The sequence below is a fragment of the Bos taurus genome, chromosome 11, assembly GCF_002263795.3.
Source record: "Bos taurus isolate L1 Dominette 01449 registration number 42190680 breed Hereford chromosome 11, ARS-UCD2.0, whole genome shotgun sequence".
Lineage (NCBI taxonomy): Eukaryota > Metazoa > Chordata > Mammalia > Artiodactyla > Bovidae > Bos > Bos taurus.
Window position 1 is genome coordinate 30,172,270 of NC_037338.1, and position 13,824 is coordinate 30,186,093.

General features: G+C 38.3%; 1 protein-coding gene across 4 annotated transcripts in view; it reads right to left on the reverse strand.

The window, feature by feature from the left end:
- Nucleotides 1–13,824, reverse strand: part of FBXO11 (F-box protein 11) — a 112,618-nt gene that overhangs the window by 28,847 nt on the left and 69,947 nt on the right.

Genomic DNA, 13,824 nt, shown 5'->3' on the forward strand with positions numbered 1-13,824 from the left:
AGAACTTGGAAGGCATTTTTAAAAACGGTGAGGAGGATGTTCACTTGCTGAGTGAGTACGAGTGAGTACCGCATGTTTAAGAGTACAAGCAGGGTGAGAAGTGTGTCAATGGAGACAGACAGTTCAGTATAGATTATGAATACCAAGTAGGACAGTGTAGATTCAGTATAGACACCAAGTGGGATAAAAAGGGCATCCATGCAGAGGCTGGTCTGGCATACAGTGTTGGCACTCAAGAGGGGTAAGAAGGAGGAGGTCTGTGTGTGGAAAGGGTGACAGAAAAGGCTATCGCACACGAGAGGGAAAAGATGGAACTGGAAGCTTGGTAACATCAAGGGACTGATCAAATAATTAAGTAGAATGGAAGCCAGGGTTCTGAGAAGAGTTAAAATATAAATAGAGTGTATCTTACACTGTTGGACTGGAATTTTCAATGTGAACTCATTGTTTTTAAAAGATAGATACAGAAATAGGTAAGCACGTTCAAATAAATGTATAAATGTTTGGAAATGTGTGGATTATACACGTGTGTAACAAAGCCTGGAAGCAGTGCTACTCCAATAGCAATGAGCATGACCAGTATTTGGATATTTGCTTCTGAATACTTTCTTACTTCTTTATAAAAGGGATAAGGGCTCCTTGGAGAAATGGCTGATTCTAGGTTGAGAGAAATGCAAGGTGAACCTGAAATATCTTGTGGCAGAAACAAGAAACTGCGGAATGATGAGGACATGTCAAAAGAACACTGAATGGACTTCCCTGGTGGTCCAGTGGTTGCGAAGCCACTTTTCAGTGCAAGGGACACAGATTCCCCTGGTCAGAGAACTAAGATCCCACATGCCTTGGGGGGTAACTAAGCCCATGTACTGAAACTAGAGAGGCCTGCATGCCGCAACTAGAAAAAGCCCGCATGACAGCCAAAAAAGAAAAAAACGAATACTGAGATCAGCCCGAATGATCACCCACTAGCTAGCAAAATTATGCTGAAGTATCAAAACTCATGATAGTAAAGGGATTATAACCTACTGAATGGACAACCTGTAAATTCATTCTACTATAAATAAAGGAATAAATGGAATTTGATAGGAATGAGATGTTTAAAGTACCACCCCCCCCCGCCACAAATACTGATTAAGTAGAAAGCGAAAAATCATAACTCTATAGTAGAAATGCCAATCAAACACTGTCTTAATCAAGTGACCAAAGTAAACATCATTCATAAGACATACTGAAGCTGTGTGTCACCTCAGAGTATGAAAGAACACAGCATCACTTCTATGATATTCCTGACAAAGATACGTAACCTAAATCTATTGGGAATATCAGAATTATGAGGAATCATTAGGGAAAATCCGAATTTATTCTAATTGGTTTTTAATAACCTTCAAATTATCAAAGTTGAAAGTCAAGGAAAAGCCTAAGGAACTGTTCCAGATGGAAGGACATTGAAAAGATATGTAAACTCATTGCAACCTATGGTTCTGAACTAGATCCTTTTGTTTAAAGGTTTGTTTTTAGGACAAGAGTGAAATACTTCATTCAATTAGTGAAACCTGAATGGAGATCTAAAGACAGTAATGCGTCAGTACTAACTTTCTGATTTTAATAGGTATAGCATGATTATATAGGTGAATATCCTTGTTATTAGGAAATACACACTAAAGTATTAGGAGGTGACAGGACAAAGCTGGAAACTTATTCTTGAAGGGTTCAGGGTGGGGGGAGGGGAACTTCTTTGTACTGTTCTAAACTCTTTCCTAAGTTTAGATTGTTTAAAAATGAACTAATAAATTTGAGTAACATGTTTACATTTAAAAATTCTGTTTAGGAAATGAAAACCATAGAGATAGTTAAAAGAAACAACACAATTAGGAAAAATAACCCACTCCAGTATTCTTGCCTCAATAATTCCAGGGATAGGAAAGCCTGATGGGCTAGTTTATGGGATAGCAAAGAGTTGGACATGACTGAGACACTCACACACACATTTGTTAACATGTGTCACAAAAGGGTAATTGAAAAAGCAAGAGAGTTCCAGAAAAACATCTATTTCTGTTTTATTGACTATGCCAAAGCCTTTGACTGTGTGGATCACAATAAACTGTGGAAAATTCTGAAAGAGATGGGAATACCAGAACACCTGATCTGCCTTTTGAGAAATCTGTATGCAGGTCAGGAAGCAACAGTTAGAACTGGACATGGAACAACAGAGTGGTTCCAAATAGGAAAAGGAGTTCGTCAAGGCTGTATATTGTCACCCTGTTTATTTAACTTCTATGCAGAGTACATCATGAGAAACGCTGGACTGGAAGAAACACAAGCTGGAATCAAGATTGCCGGGAGAAATATCAATAACCTCAGATATGCAGATGACACCACCCTTATGGCAGAAAGTGAAGAGGAATTCAAAAGCCTCTTGATGAAAGTGAAAGTGGAGAGTGAAAAAACTGGCTTAAAGCTCAACATTCAGAAAACGAAGATCACGGCATCTGGTCCCACCACTTCATGGGAAATAGATGGGGAAACAGTGGAAACAGTGTCAGACTTTATTTTTCTGGGCTCCAAAATCACTACAGATGGTGACTGCAGCCATGAAATTAAAAGACACTTACTCCTTGGAAGGAAAGTTATGACCAACCTAGATAGCATATTCAAAAGCAGAGACGTTACTTTGCCAACAAAGGTTCGTCTAGTCAAGGCTATGGTTTTTCCAGTGGTTATGTATGGATGCGAGAGTTGGACTGTGAAGAAGGCTGAGCGCCGAAGAATTGATGCTTTTGAACTGTGGTGTTGGAGAAGACTCTCGAGAGTCCCTTGGACTGCAAGGAGATAAAACCAGTCCATTCTGAAAGAGATCAGCCCTGGGTGTTCTTTGGAAGGAATGATGCTAAAGCTGAAACTCCAGTACTTTGGCCACCTCATGCGAAGAGTTGACCCATTGGAAAAGACTCTGATGCTGGGAGGGACTGGGGGCAGGAGGAGAAGGGGACGACAGAGGATGAGATGGCTGGATGGCATCACTGACTCGATGCACGTGAATCTGAGTGAACTCCGGGAGTTGGTGATGGACGGGAGGCCTGGCGTGCTGCGATTCATGGGGTCGTAAAGAGTCGGACACGACTGAGCGACTGATCTGATCTGAGTACTACAAATCAGCATGGAAAAGACTAACAATTCAACAGAAAATTGGACCAAGGATACAGCCAATTCAGAATTTAGGAAATACAAATGAAATACTAATAGAAACTACAATGAGTTTTTTTAATGTAGCAGATTATCAAAAGTTTGATTGTATACTAGTACTATATATCAAAAGATAACATGAGACAAAAAAATTCTTAATTGCTTTGAGGAGAGCAATTTGGCAGTAGCTATTATTACTTAACAATTCCACTCTGGGAATCGATTCTGCACACATGGGCAAAGTAGTTAAGAATCAAGATATTCATTGCAGTACTTTTTATAATACTGCTGGGTAACAATCAAAATGTTCATCAAGAGTAAAACCCAAAATATACAGAACAATGTGTTTAGTATATGTTTGTGTTTTAAGGCAATACATATACATTGGGGCTTCCCAGGTGATGCAGTGGTCAAGAATCTGCCTGCCAATGCAAGAGACATGGTTCAATCCCTGGGTTGGGAGGATCTCCTGGAGGAGGAAATGGCAACTCGCTCCAGTATTCTTGCCTGGAAAATTCTACAGACGGAGGAGCCTGATGGGCTATAGTCCATAGAGTCAGAAAGAGTTGGACACGACTGAGCAACAGAGCATGCACACATACATATGCTTATATATACATATATTTACTACAATATAAACTCCCCGATGGAAGAGAACCAACTTGAAGATGCTCCCACTGGCCGAAGATGGGACAATTTGAGCATCAGTAAGAATAACTGAAATGAACTAAAAGAAACATATTTAAATCTTGTGAATTTATGACACACAAAAAGGGCAAAACCACAATCTTGTCATTAGCCTCCAAATAAAATAAATAAATAAACTTAAAAAAGGGGGGAGTGGGGTTGCTTTGAAAGATGCCAGTGAAAAGCAACTTCTTATTTTAAAAACTGGTATACAACAGGAAATAACACTAGCTCTTCCTCTTTTATATAAACTGAACCACCAGGTAACCAGCTGTTAGGTGAAGGGAAACTTCTTTACAGAAACATTCCAGCAATAAATGAAGAAATAATCATATCAGGAAAATAAAATCTGGAATCTCTAAAGAGTTAAAAGAATTAATCACTGAGTATCAATAGTTCTAATATCACAAAAAGAAATATTACCAGACATTTATATATCTCCTGATGAAAGAACACACCACCATCATCTACAATATCTGCCCAAACCATCAAATCTCAACTTGAACAAACCTCTCAGAAACTCTACAAGATCAAACTATACCAGTTTTTTCAACAAATAAACTCCATGGGGGGAAAAATGAGGGAAAATAAGCAAAACTAAAGCATACTGTTTAAGAAAGTATATTCCAGTACTTATAAAGAAAAGAAGCTAGAAAATGATTATTACAAAAATGCTTTCTATGGGGAAGGAAAGAGGTTATGGTCAGAATGGGGCACATAAAAGGCTTCTGTAGTGGCTGGTAAAGTTCTACTTCTTGATCTACTGGTATTACAATACCAACCTTAACAATAATTCAATATACTATGTAGTTGTTTAATGTGAACTTCTCTATCTGGCTGTATTTTACAATCAAAAAGATATTTTTAAAAGGTGGGAAGGCTGTGCAGTGTATTTAAAAATAGAGGTTTTTTCTTCCCACCTGCAGACCTTGGGCAGATAATCAACTTTTAAAATTAATTAATTTCTTGGCTCCACCCACACAGCATGTGGGATCTTAGTTCCCTGACTAGGGATCAAACCCACAGCCCCTGCAGGGGAAGCTCAAGACCTATAAACATTTTTAAACCTAAATATTCCCACTACTAAGGATGGTAACAGTATCTTTTAATTCATAGGGCTGCAGAAAAGTATTTAAATAACATATGCAAAACATTCAGTAATATGCCTAGCTTACATTAAGTGTTCAATAAATGTTTTAGCTATTATTTTATTTAAATATTATTCTATTAAACACCTTCAAATAAAATTTGGAAAACCTAATAAGGTTTCCATGTACTTACATGGAAAGTAAGAAAGTATTTTCTGTAGTCAGAAAATACAGCCAGTGTAACATGCCTGGGTATTTGTGAAGTCATTCCATTGTAGTTAATTTCCATGTTTCAAGTGTGGTTGAAAGGAACATCTACATTCTATTTTTTTTGAGACTAAGGGTTAAACACACCTAAAACACCAAGCTTGTTGACTGCAGTGGCCATATATTCTATGTCCTTACTTTGCTGGGGAGGAGGTGGTGTAGCAGTGGTGTGATCTATCCACCTGCTTCTGAGGAAATGTGCTAAGATTCCCCACTATCTACAGACAGTCCATTTTCAGTATGTAAAATTTTGCTTTGTACACCTTGAGATAATATTATTTAGACATAAAGCTTCAAGATTATTATTTCTTCCTAGTGAATTATTCCTTCCCACCATTATGCAATGGCTCTCTCTATCCTTAATAGCACTTTTGCCTTTAAAATCTGTTCTTGCCTGATAGTACTTTCCTAGGAGCTTTCTGTTTTATTCTATATCAGTCTAGCATTTTGCCAATCCCGATTTTCAGCTTTTTACTTTTGCATCATTACATTTAGATTTAGTTCTTAACCACTTATTGCTATATACTTCTTTCCCTTTTCAGCCAAGCAAGAATATGTTTAATATTCTATATAACCCAACTAAAGCCAAATTCCAAGATTATATTTTTAATTTCTGAACACTGATTTTTAATTTTCTTTTTCAAGACTTACTGCTTGTTTTTCATATTGGCTGTTACTTCATACTTCACTTCCTTGTTTTAATCCTTTTAATTATTTCCATACACATTTATTTCTTGTTTAGACTGTTCCATCACTGAGCACTTAAATGCCACCCACCCGCTTGCCAAAGACCCCCAGCAACACTGCAGTTAGGGAAACCCTTTCCAATTCCAGGGGCTTCCCAGGTGGCTCAGTGGTAAAGAATCCACCCGCCAATGCAGGAGACAATGGTTTCTATCCATGGGTCAGAAGATTCCTTGGGAGTAGGAAACGGAAACCCACTTCAGTATTCTTGCCTGGATATCTCCATGGACAGTGGAGATGGAAGGGCTACAGTCCATGAGGTCGCAGGGTGTCAGACACAACTGAACACACACACGTAATTCAGGTTCAAGGCTGCATGCCTGTCTATCAGACCTAGTTCTATTTTAAATAGGCCCAAACTCCATTCTCTATATGTGCACTAAAATTTCACCCCAGACCTACGTGTGTGTTCAGCTGCTCAGTCATGTCCGACTCCATGGACTGTAGCCTGCCGGGCCCCTCTGTTCATGGCAAGAACAATGGAGTGGGTTGTCATTTCCTCCTTCAGGGGATCTTCCCATCCCAGGAATCAAACCTATGTCTCTTGCAGCCCCTGCACTGGCAGGTGGAGCCACTGAGCCATCTGGGAAGCCCCTTATACCCAGGACCAAAAGGCCCTTGTACTATTTTATATAGCAGCACTAGTTACCACTTAAGGTTTTTTGTTTGTTTGTTTTTCCACTGAAGGTTTTGATTTGATTTCTCTCATACCTGGCACCTGGGAATTTCCTTCTTTCCTTCCTCAGAGTTTAGCTACACATTTAGAGTTTTGTTAGTGTTCCGTGTTACATTTCCACTATGTTTGCAGTGTATGCACGTGCAGGGGATCCCTCTATCATCTTGGTTTATGATGCAGCTATAGTCAGGTTCTACAACACTCACAAAGACATGCTCACACTTCTCATCCTATACTACCATCTCTCTAAATCCCACTCCTGTTTATTTTTTTTTTAATTTTATTTTTAAACTTTATAATATTGTATTAGTTTTGCCAAATATCAAAATGAATCCGCCAGATATACCTGTGTTCCCCATCCTGAACCCTCCTCCCTCCTCCCTCCCCATACCCTCCCCTCTGGGTCGTCCCAGTGCACCAGCCCCAAGCATCCAGTATCGTGCATCGAAACTGGACTGGCGACTCGTTTTATACATGATATTATACATGTTTCAATGCCATTCTCCCAAATCTCCCCACTCTCTCCCTCTCCCACAGAGTCCATAAGACTGATCTACCAGTGTCTCTTTTGCTATCTCGTACACAGGGTTATTGTTACCATCTTTCTAAATTCCATATATATGCGTTAGTATACTGTATTGGTGTTTTTCCTTCTGGCTTACTTCACTCTGTATAATAGGTTCCAGTTTCATCCATCTCATTAGAACTGATTCAAATGTATTCTTTTTAATGGCTGAGTAATACTCCATTGTGTATATGTACCACAGCTTTCTTATCCATTCATCTGCTGATGGGCATCTAGGTTGCTTCCATGTGCTGGCTATTATAAACAGTGCTGCGATGAACATTGGGGTACACGTGTCTCTTTCCCTTCTGGTTTCCTCAGTGTGTATGCCCAGCAGTAGGATTGCTGGATCATAAGGCAGTTCTATTTCCAGTTTTTTAAGGAATCTCCACACTGTTCTCCATAGTGGCTGTACTAGTTTGCATTCCCACCAACAGTGTAAGAGAGTTCCCTTTTCTCCACACCCTCTCCAGCATTTATTGCTTGTAGACTTTTGGATCGCAGCCATTCTGACTGGTGTGAAATGGTACCTCATAGCCCACTCCTGTTTAAAATCTTCTCAGTTCAGTTCAGTTGCTCAGTCATGTCCAACTCTTTGAGACCCCATGGAATGTAGCACACCAGGCTTCCCTGTCTATCACCAACTTCCAGAGCTTACTCAAACTCATGTCTATCAAGTCTATAGATCTTATTATTACAGATACCCACCCAGACACCAGCCTGGAATCATCTTTCCTTCTCATCATTAACACAGCAAATATTAAGGACTGATAGTAAGGAGAACAGGAAAGATACACCCATTTGAATGCAGAGTTCCCAAAAAATAGCAAGGAGAGATAAGAAAACCTTCCTCAGTGATCAGTGCAAAGAAATACAAGAAAACAACAGAATGGGAAAGACTAGAGATCTGTTCAAGAAAATTAAAGATACCAAAGAAACATTTCATGCAAAGATGGACACAACAAAGGACAGAAAATGGTATGGACCTAACAGAAGCAGAAGATATTATTAAGAAGAAGTGGCAAGAATACACAGAAGAACTATACAAAAAAAGATCTTCATGACCCAGATAACCATGATGGTGTGATCGCTCACCTACAGCCAGACATCCTGGAAAGCAAAGTCAAGTGGGCCTTAGGAAGCATCACTACAAACAAAGCTAGTGGAAGTGATGGAGTTCCAGTTGAGCTATTTCAAATCCTAAAAGATGACACTGTGAAAGTGCTGCACTCAATATTCCAGCCAATCTGGAAAACTCAGCAGTGGCCACAGGACTGGAAAAGGTCAATTTTCATTCCAATCCCAAAGAAAGGCAATGCCAAAGAATGTTCAAACTATTGCACAATTGTACTCATCTCACACGCTAGTAAAGTAATGCTCAAAATTCTCCAAGTCAGGCTTCAACAGTATACGAACCGTGAACTTCCAGATGTTCAAGCTGGATTTAGAAAAGGCAGAGGACCAAAGGCAGAGATCATATTGCCAGCATCTGTTGGATCAAAAGCAAGAGAGTTACAGAAAAACACCTACTTCTGCTTTATTGACTACACCAAAGCCTTTGACTGTGTGGATCACAAGAAGCTGGAAAATTCTTAAAGAGATGGGAATACCAGACCACCTGGCCTACCTCCTGAGAAATCTGTATGCAGGTCAAGAAGCATCAGTTAGAACTGGACATGGAACAATAGACTGGTTCCAAACAGGTAAAGGAGTACATCAAGGCTGTATACTGTCACCCTGCTTATTTAATTTATATGCAGAGTACATCATGAGAAATGCTGGACTGGATGAAGCACAAGTTGGAACCAAGATTGTTGGCAGAAATATCAATAACCTCAGATATGCAGACCACCACATATGACAGACACTTAATGACACCACACTTACAGCAGAAAGCAAAGAACTAATGAGCCTCTTGATGAAAGTGAAAGAGAAGAGTGAAAAAGTTGGCTTAAAACTCAACATTCAGAAAACTAAGATCATGGCATCTGGTCCCATCACTTCATGGCAAACAGATGGGGAAACAGTGGGAACAATGACAGACTTTATTTTTTGGGGCTCCAAAATCACTGCAGATGGGTGACTGCGGCCATGAAATTAAAAGACGCTTGCTCCTTGGAAGAAAAGCTATGATCAACCTAGACAGTGCATTACAAAGCAGAGACAAAGCCAACAAAGGTCCATCTAGTCAAAACTATGGTTTTTCCAGGAGCCATGTATGGATGTGAGAGTTGGACTATGAAGAAACTTGAGTGCTGAAGAATTGATGGTTTTGAACTGTGGTGTTGGAGAAGACTCTTGAGAGTCCCCTGGACAGCAAGGAGATCCAACTAGTCCATCCAAAAGGAAATCAGTCCTGAATATCCTTTGGAAGGACTAATGCTGAAGCTGAAACTCCAAAACTTTGGTTACCTGATGTGAAGAACTGACTCATTGGAAAAGACCCTGATGCTGGGAAAGACTGAAGGTGAGAGGAGAAGAGGACAACAGAGGATGAGATGGTTGGATGGCATCACCAACTCGATGGACATGATTTTGAGTAAGCTCCAGGAGTTGGTGGTGGACAGGGAAGCCTGGTGTGCTGCAGTCCATGGGGTCTCAAAGAGTTGAACATGACTAAGCGACTGAACTGAACTGAAGTAAGGAATGCAGAAGTAATTAACGGGGAAGAGACAGTGCTGGTTAATTCCATGCAGTTTGAGGTTCACACCAAATAAACACATAAAGCTACATGATTTGAAATCTCATAATGCCATAATAAGCTCAACTTCCTATTCAAAACACCGTCCTGTTCTAAAGCACTCAAAGCTCAGCTCTAAAATAATCGTATTAAACTTTTACTTGTGCTGAGATCAAGAATCTGTGCTATTTTCTGTACTGCTCTCCAAGTAAATTACCACTGTTTACTAATATAAATAAGAAACAAAAGGAGAAAACTTAAAAGACACAAAACCCAAAACATACACACATGAAATAATCTTTAGTGATTAGTGTTCTCTTCATCTTTTGAACTGCTGTAGTACTGTATATTGGAGAAGGAAATGGCAACCCACTCCAGTGTTCTTGCCTGGAGAATCCCAGGGACGGGGGAGCCTGGTGGGCTGCCGTCTATGGGGTCGCACAGAGTCGGACACAACTGAAGCGACTTAGCAGCAGCAGCAGCAGCACTGTATATACACCATATACTCTAGCGTATCACAGCTGCCTTATTTGTTATTTGCTTTCTTGGTATACTTAAGTTTCTTAACAAAATTTAAGCTCTGAGGACATGGCTATTTTATATATAATATATTATTACATTAAATTATTTAATGATAATAAATTATATTGTTATAAATTATATTATAAATGTATTATAATAATATAAACATATATATATTTTATATTTCCTCCACGTTCAGCTTAGTGCCCAATAACTACTCAAGAAATGCTGATTCTCATCCATTGAGAACTCAATTCAATTTATTCAAGAGTTTTTCCAAGAACCCACCACCAGTGGTGTACTAAGATGACCTTACATACTACTTGACAGAAAATAAAAACCCAGATAAGAATTGCTTCTCTTCTTCCTACCTCCAACTCTGTGAACTAATTACAAGCATATACATTTATTTTTTGTTCCCTCCTGAAATTACAGTAGATTTGGCACATATGAAGCAAACAATAAATTATACAGTACTAAAGTGATCCATGGTAGCTGCTAAACTGTCCAATTCAAGAACTAAGAAATCATGAAGGACTGGTTATGATATTGTTCTAACAACAAAATCCAAAAACAAGACTTCAAAATAATATTTTGTTAAATTTTTTTAACTTTATAGCTTTCACTTTTATATCTAATATTGGAATACCAATATTCAGATGTCAAATTATAATCTAAGACTAATAAAAAATAACTCAATATCAAAATGTTTAATTTCAACCATAACTTACAGAAAATGTAATTTTCAGTTAGAAAAAAATGTTCTTGACCAGAAGATACCCAACAGAAACACCAGCTCTTTTTTCATACTAAAGGTTTATATTTTTAATACTCAGAGTATGCCTCAAATTCAGATAAGCCATACTTCAAGTGCTCAATAGCTACAACATGGCTAGTAGTTATCCTAATTGGATAGTATTCACACATACATACACCCTTTTATTAAATTCTTACCAGTCCTCTTACACACATACATGTAATATAAAAATTTACAATTTTTAGATTTTTACTACAAATTATATACAAAAATACTAGAGTCTTCACTATTAATAGGATCCATAGGGATAAAGGCTTCTGTAGAGTAAGTATGATTCTTTAAATAAAAAAAATCTTTTGAAATCTTTGCTATTAAATAGGACTGAAAAAAAAAATAGCATTGAAAATTTATACTGATTCACTTCCACAAAAGAAGAGACTTAAGTCTATACACCTGAAGCAAAAGATCTTAATTTTTACATACCTTTTAACTATCTCAAAGATGTACAGAAAATTACACTATTGACTGGCTCTAGGTTAAAGTCTATACACCTTAGGTTTAAAGATTAACCTAAAGTTAAAAGATAGTTTATGTGGAATTTAATTTCCAAAAGTTTTTTCCTTTTTTCTCCACAATTATCATCTAAGTTCCATGTTACTTACCCATAGCCACAGATCATATATTGGAAACTTGTGCTAGTAACTCTGTGTTTAGAAACAGCTCCCAGTCTCACAGTATAAAGAACCACACTTGACAACTGTTTCTAACACAGTTGGGAACTACCACAGCTTTTTTCCAACTACTAAAAAAAAATACACGAAAAAACTAAAATCAAGACAGAAATTTATCTTAAGTGCATTTTAACTTAAATATTTTACTTGAAAAATTTACTTAACTATTTTAAGGGAGAGAGTCCAGAAGCAAAGTTACAAAAACTGCTTTTTAAAAGTTTGACTTGCAATAATCAGATATTTTTAATTGTATCTTATATATAGTTACAAACTCTAAAAAATCTAGTATTAAGAATACTGTTCAATGCTTTCATTAATACATTCAGGTATTACTTATGCACATACATGCATATAATTCTGCTGAATTTTCACAATATGAACTACAGGGATTATCTAAGACTGGTCAAAGAAAATATGTTTGACCATATCTTTGATATTATAAAGAGAACTACTGAAAATCTGAACAAGCCTTCATTTCATCGGGCTTCCCTGGTGGCTCAGATGGTAAAGTGTCTGACTGCAATGCGGGAGACCAGGGTTCAATCCCTGGGTCGGGAATATCCCCTGGAGGAAGAAATGGCAACCCACTCCAATACTCTTGCCTGGAGAATTCTATGGACAGAGGAGCCTGGTGGGCTACAGTCCATGGGGTCACAAAGAGTCGGACACAACTGAGCGACTACACTTCACTTCACTTCTTCATTTCATCAGAAGAAATTTAAACCACTTTATTGTATGCCATCTTACATAAAGTGTGTTCAACAAGTATTTGGAGAATGAATGAATGAATGTGCCATGCACTGTGTGAGGTACTGGTAAAACAGAGCAACCAAATAGAATCTTGTACTTGCCCTCCAACAGCTTAGAAGAGACATAAATAACCAAGCAGGCAATAATAGTACAGTATGTCACATGCTGTAATAGGAATAAGCAGAAGGCACTATGAGAATACGGAGAAGGAAATGGCAACCTACTCCAGTATTCTTGCCTAGAATCCCATGGACAGAGGCTGACCCTTGTGGGCTACAGTCTGGGGTCACAAAGAGTCAGACATGACTTAAAGAGTCTGAGTACAAACATACTATGGAACACACAAGAGCATCTAATTCAATCTTAGATGATGTTAAGAGTATGTTGTTGGGATATTAGTTGAAGGTTTCTTGAAGAAAGTCTAAGGTGAGATGGTATCTACTGGGAGTTAGTTAATCAGAAAGAAGTGTGTGTGAAGACTGAAGGTGCTCACCTCCAGCCATCTCAAGGAACTGCAAGTTGCTCCATATTGCGGTATCCATATTAGGTGCCAGATTATGAAGGGTGCCACAAACACTTTATTTAGATTTTATCTGGAAGGCCAAGGATAGCTACTAAACAGGTTTTAAATAGAACAGTGAGATGTTCTGATTTGTGTTTTAGGGAAATTACCTGAATGTATAGACACTTGGAAATGGATAGCACTAGTGGTAAGTGGTCAATTAGGAAGCTACAATGGAGTAATACAATGGAGAGATGAACATAGCTTGAACTATGGTAATAAATATCAAAGAACTGAATACATTTGGGATATAGTCACAAAATCATAAACTTTGGTGACTGAATGGATATAGGTGGGACGGAGAAGAGGTTGGCACCATGAATCATACTGATTTGGGCAATCCAATGGATGGTGGTGCTATGTACTAATAAGGAAGAAACCTTTGTAGGTGAGACACGGATCAAGGTGGGAGATGACTTCAGGTTTGGGTTTTGAAGTACTCGTAAGACAATCAAGTGGAGACTCTCAACAAAGCTAAATATATTGATTTCAGGCTCCAGTGAGTGATTTGGGTTGGAGATAAAGAATCAGGGAATTCTGTCACTCTGAAAATACACTACAGTAGGAGTTCAGAGTCAAAAGTGTAGATTAGCTGTCATTATTTATATATGG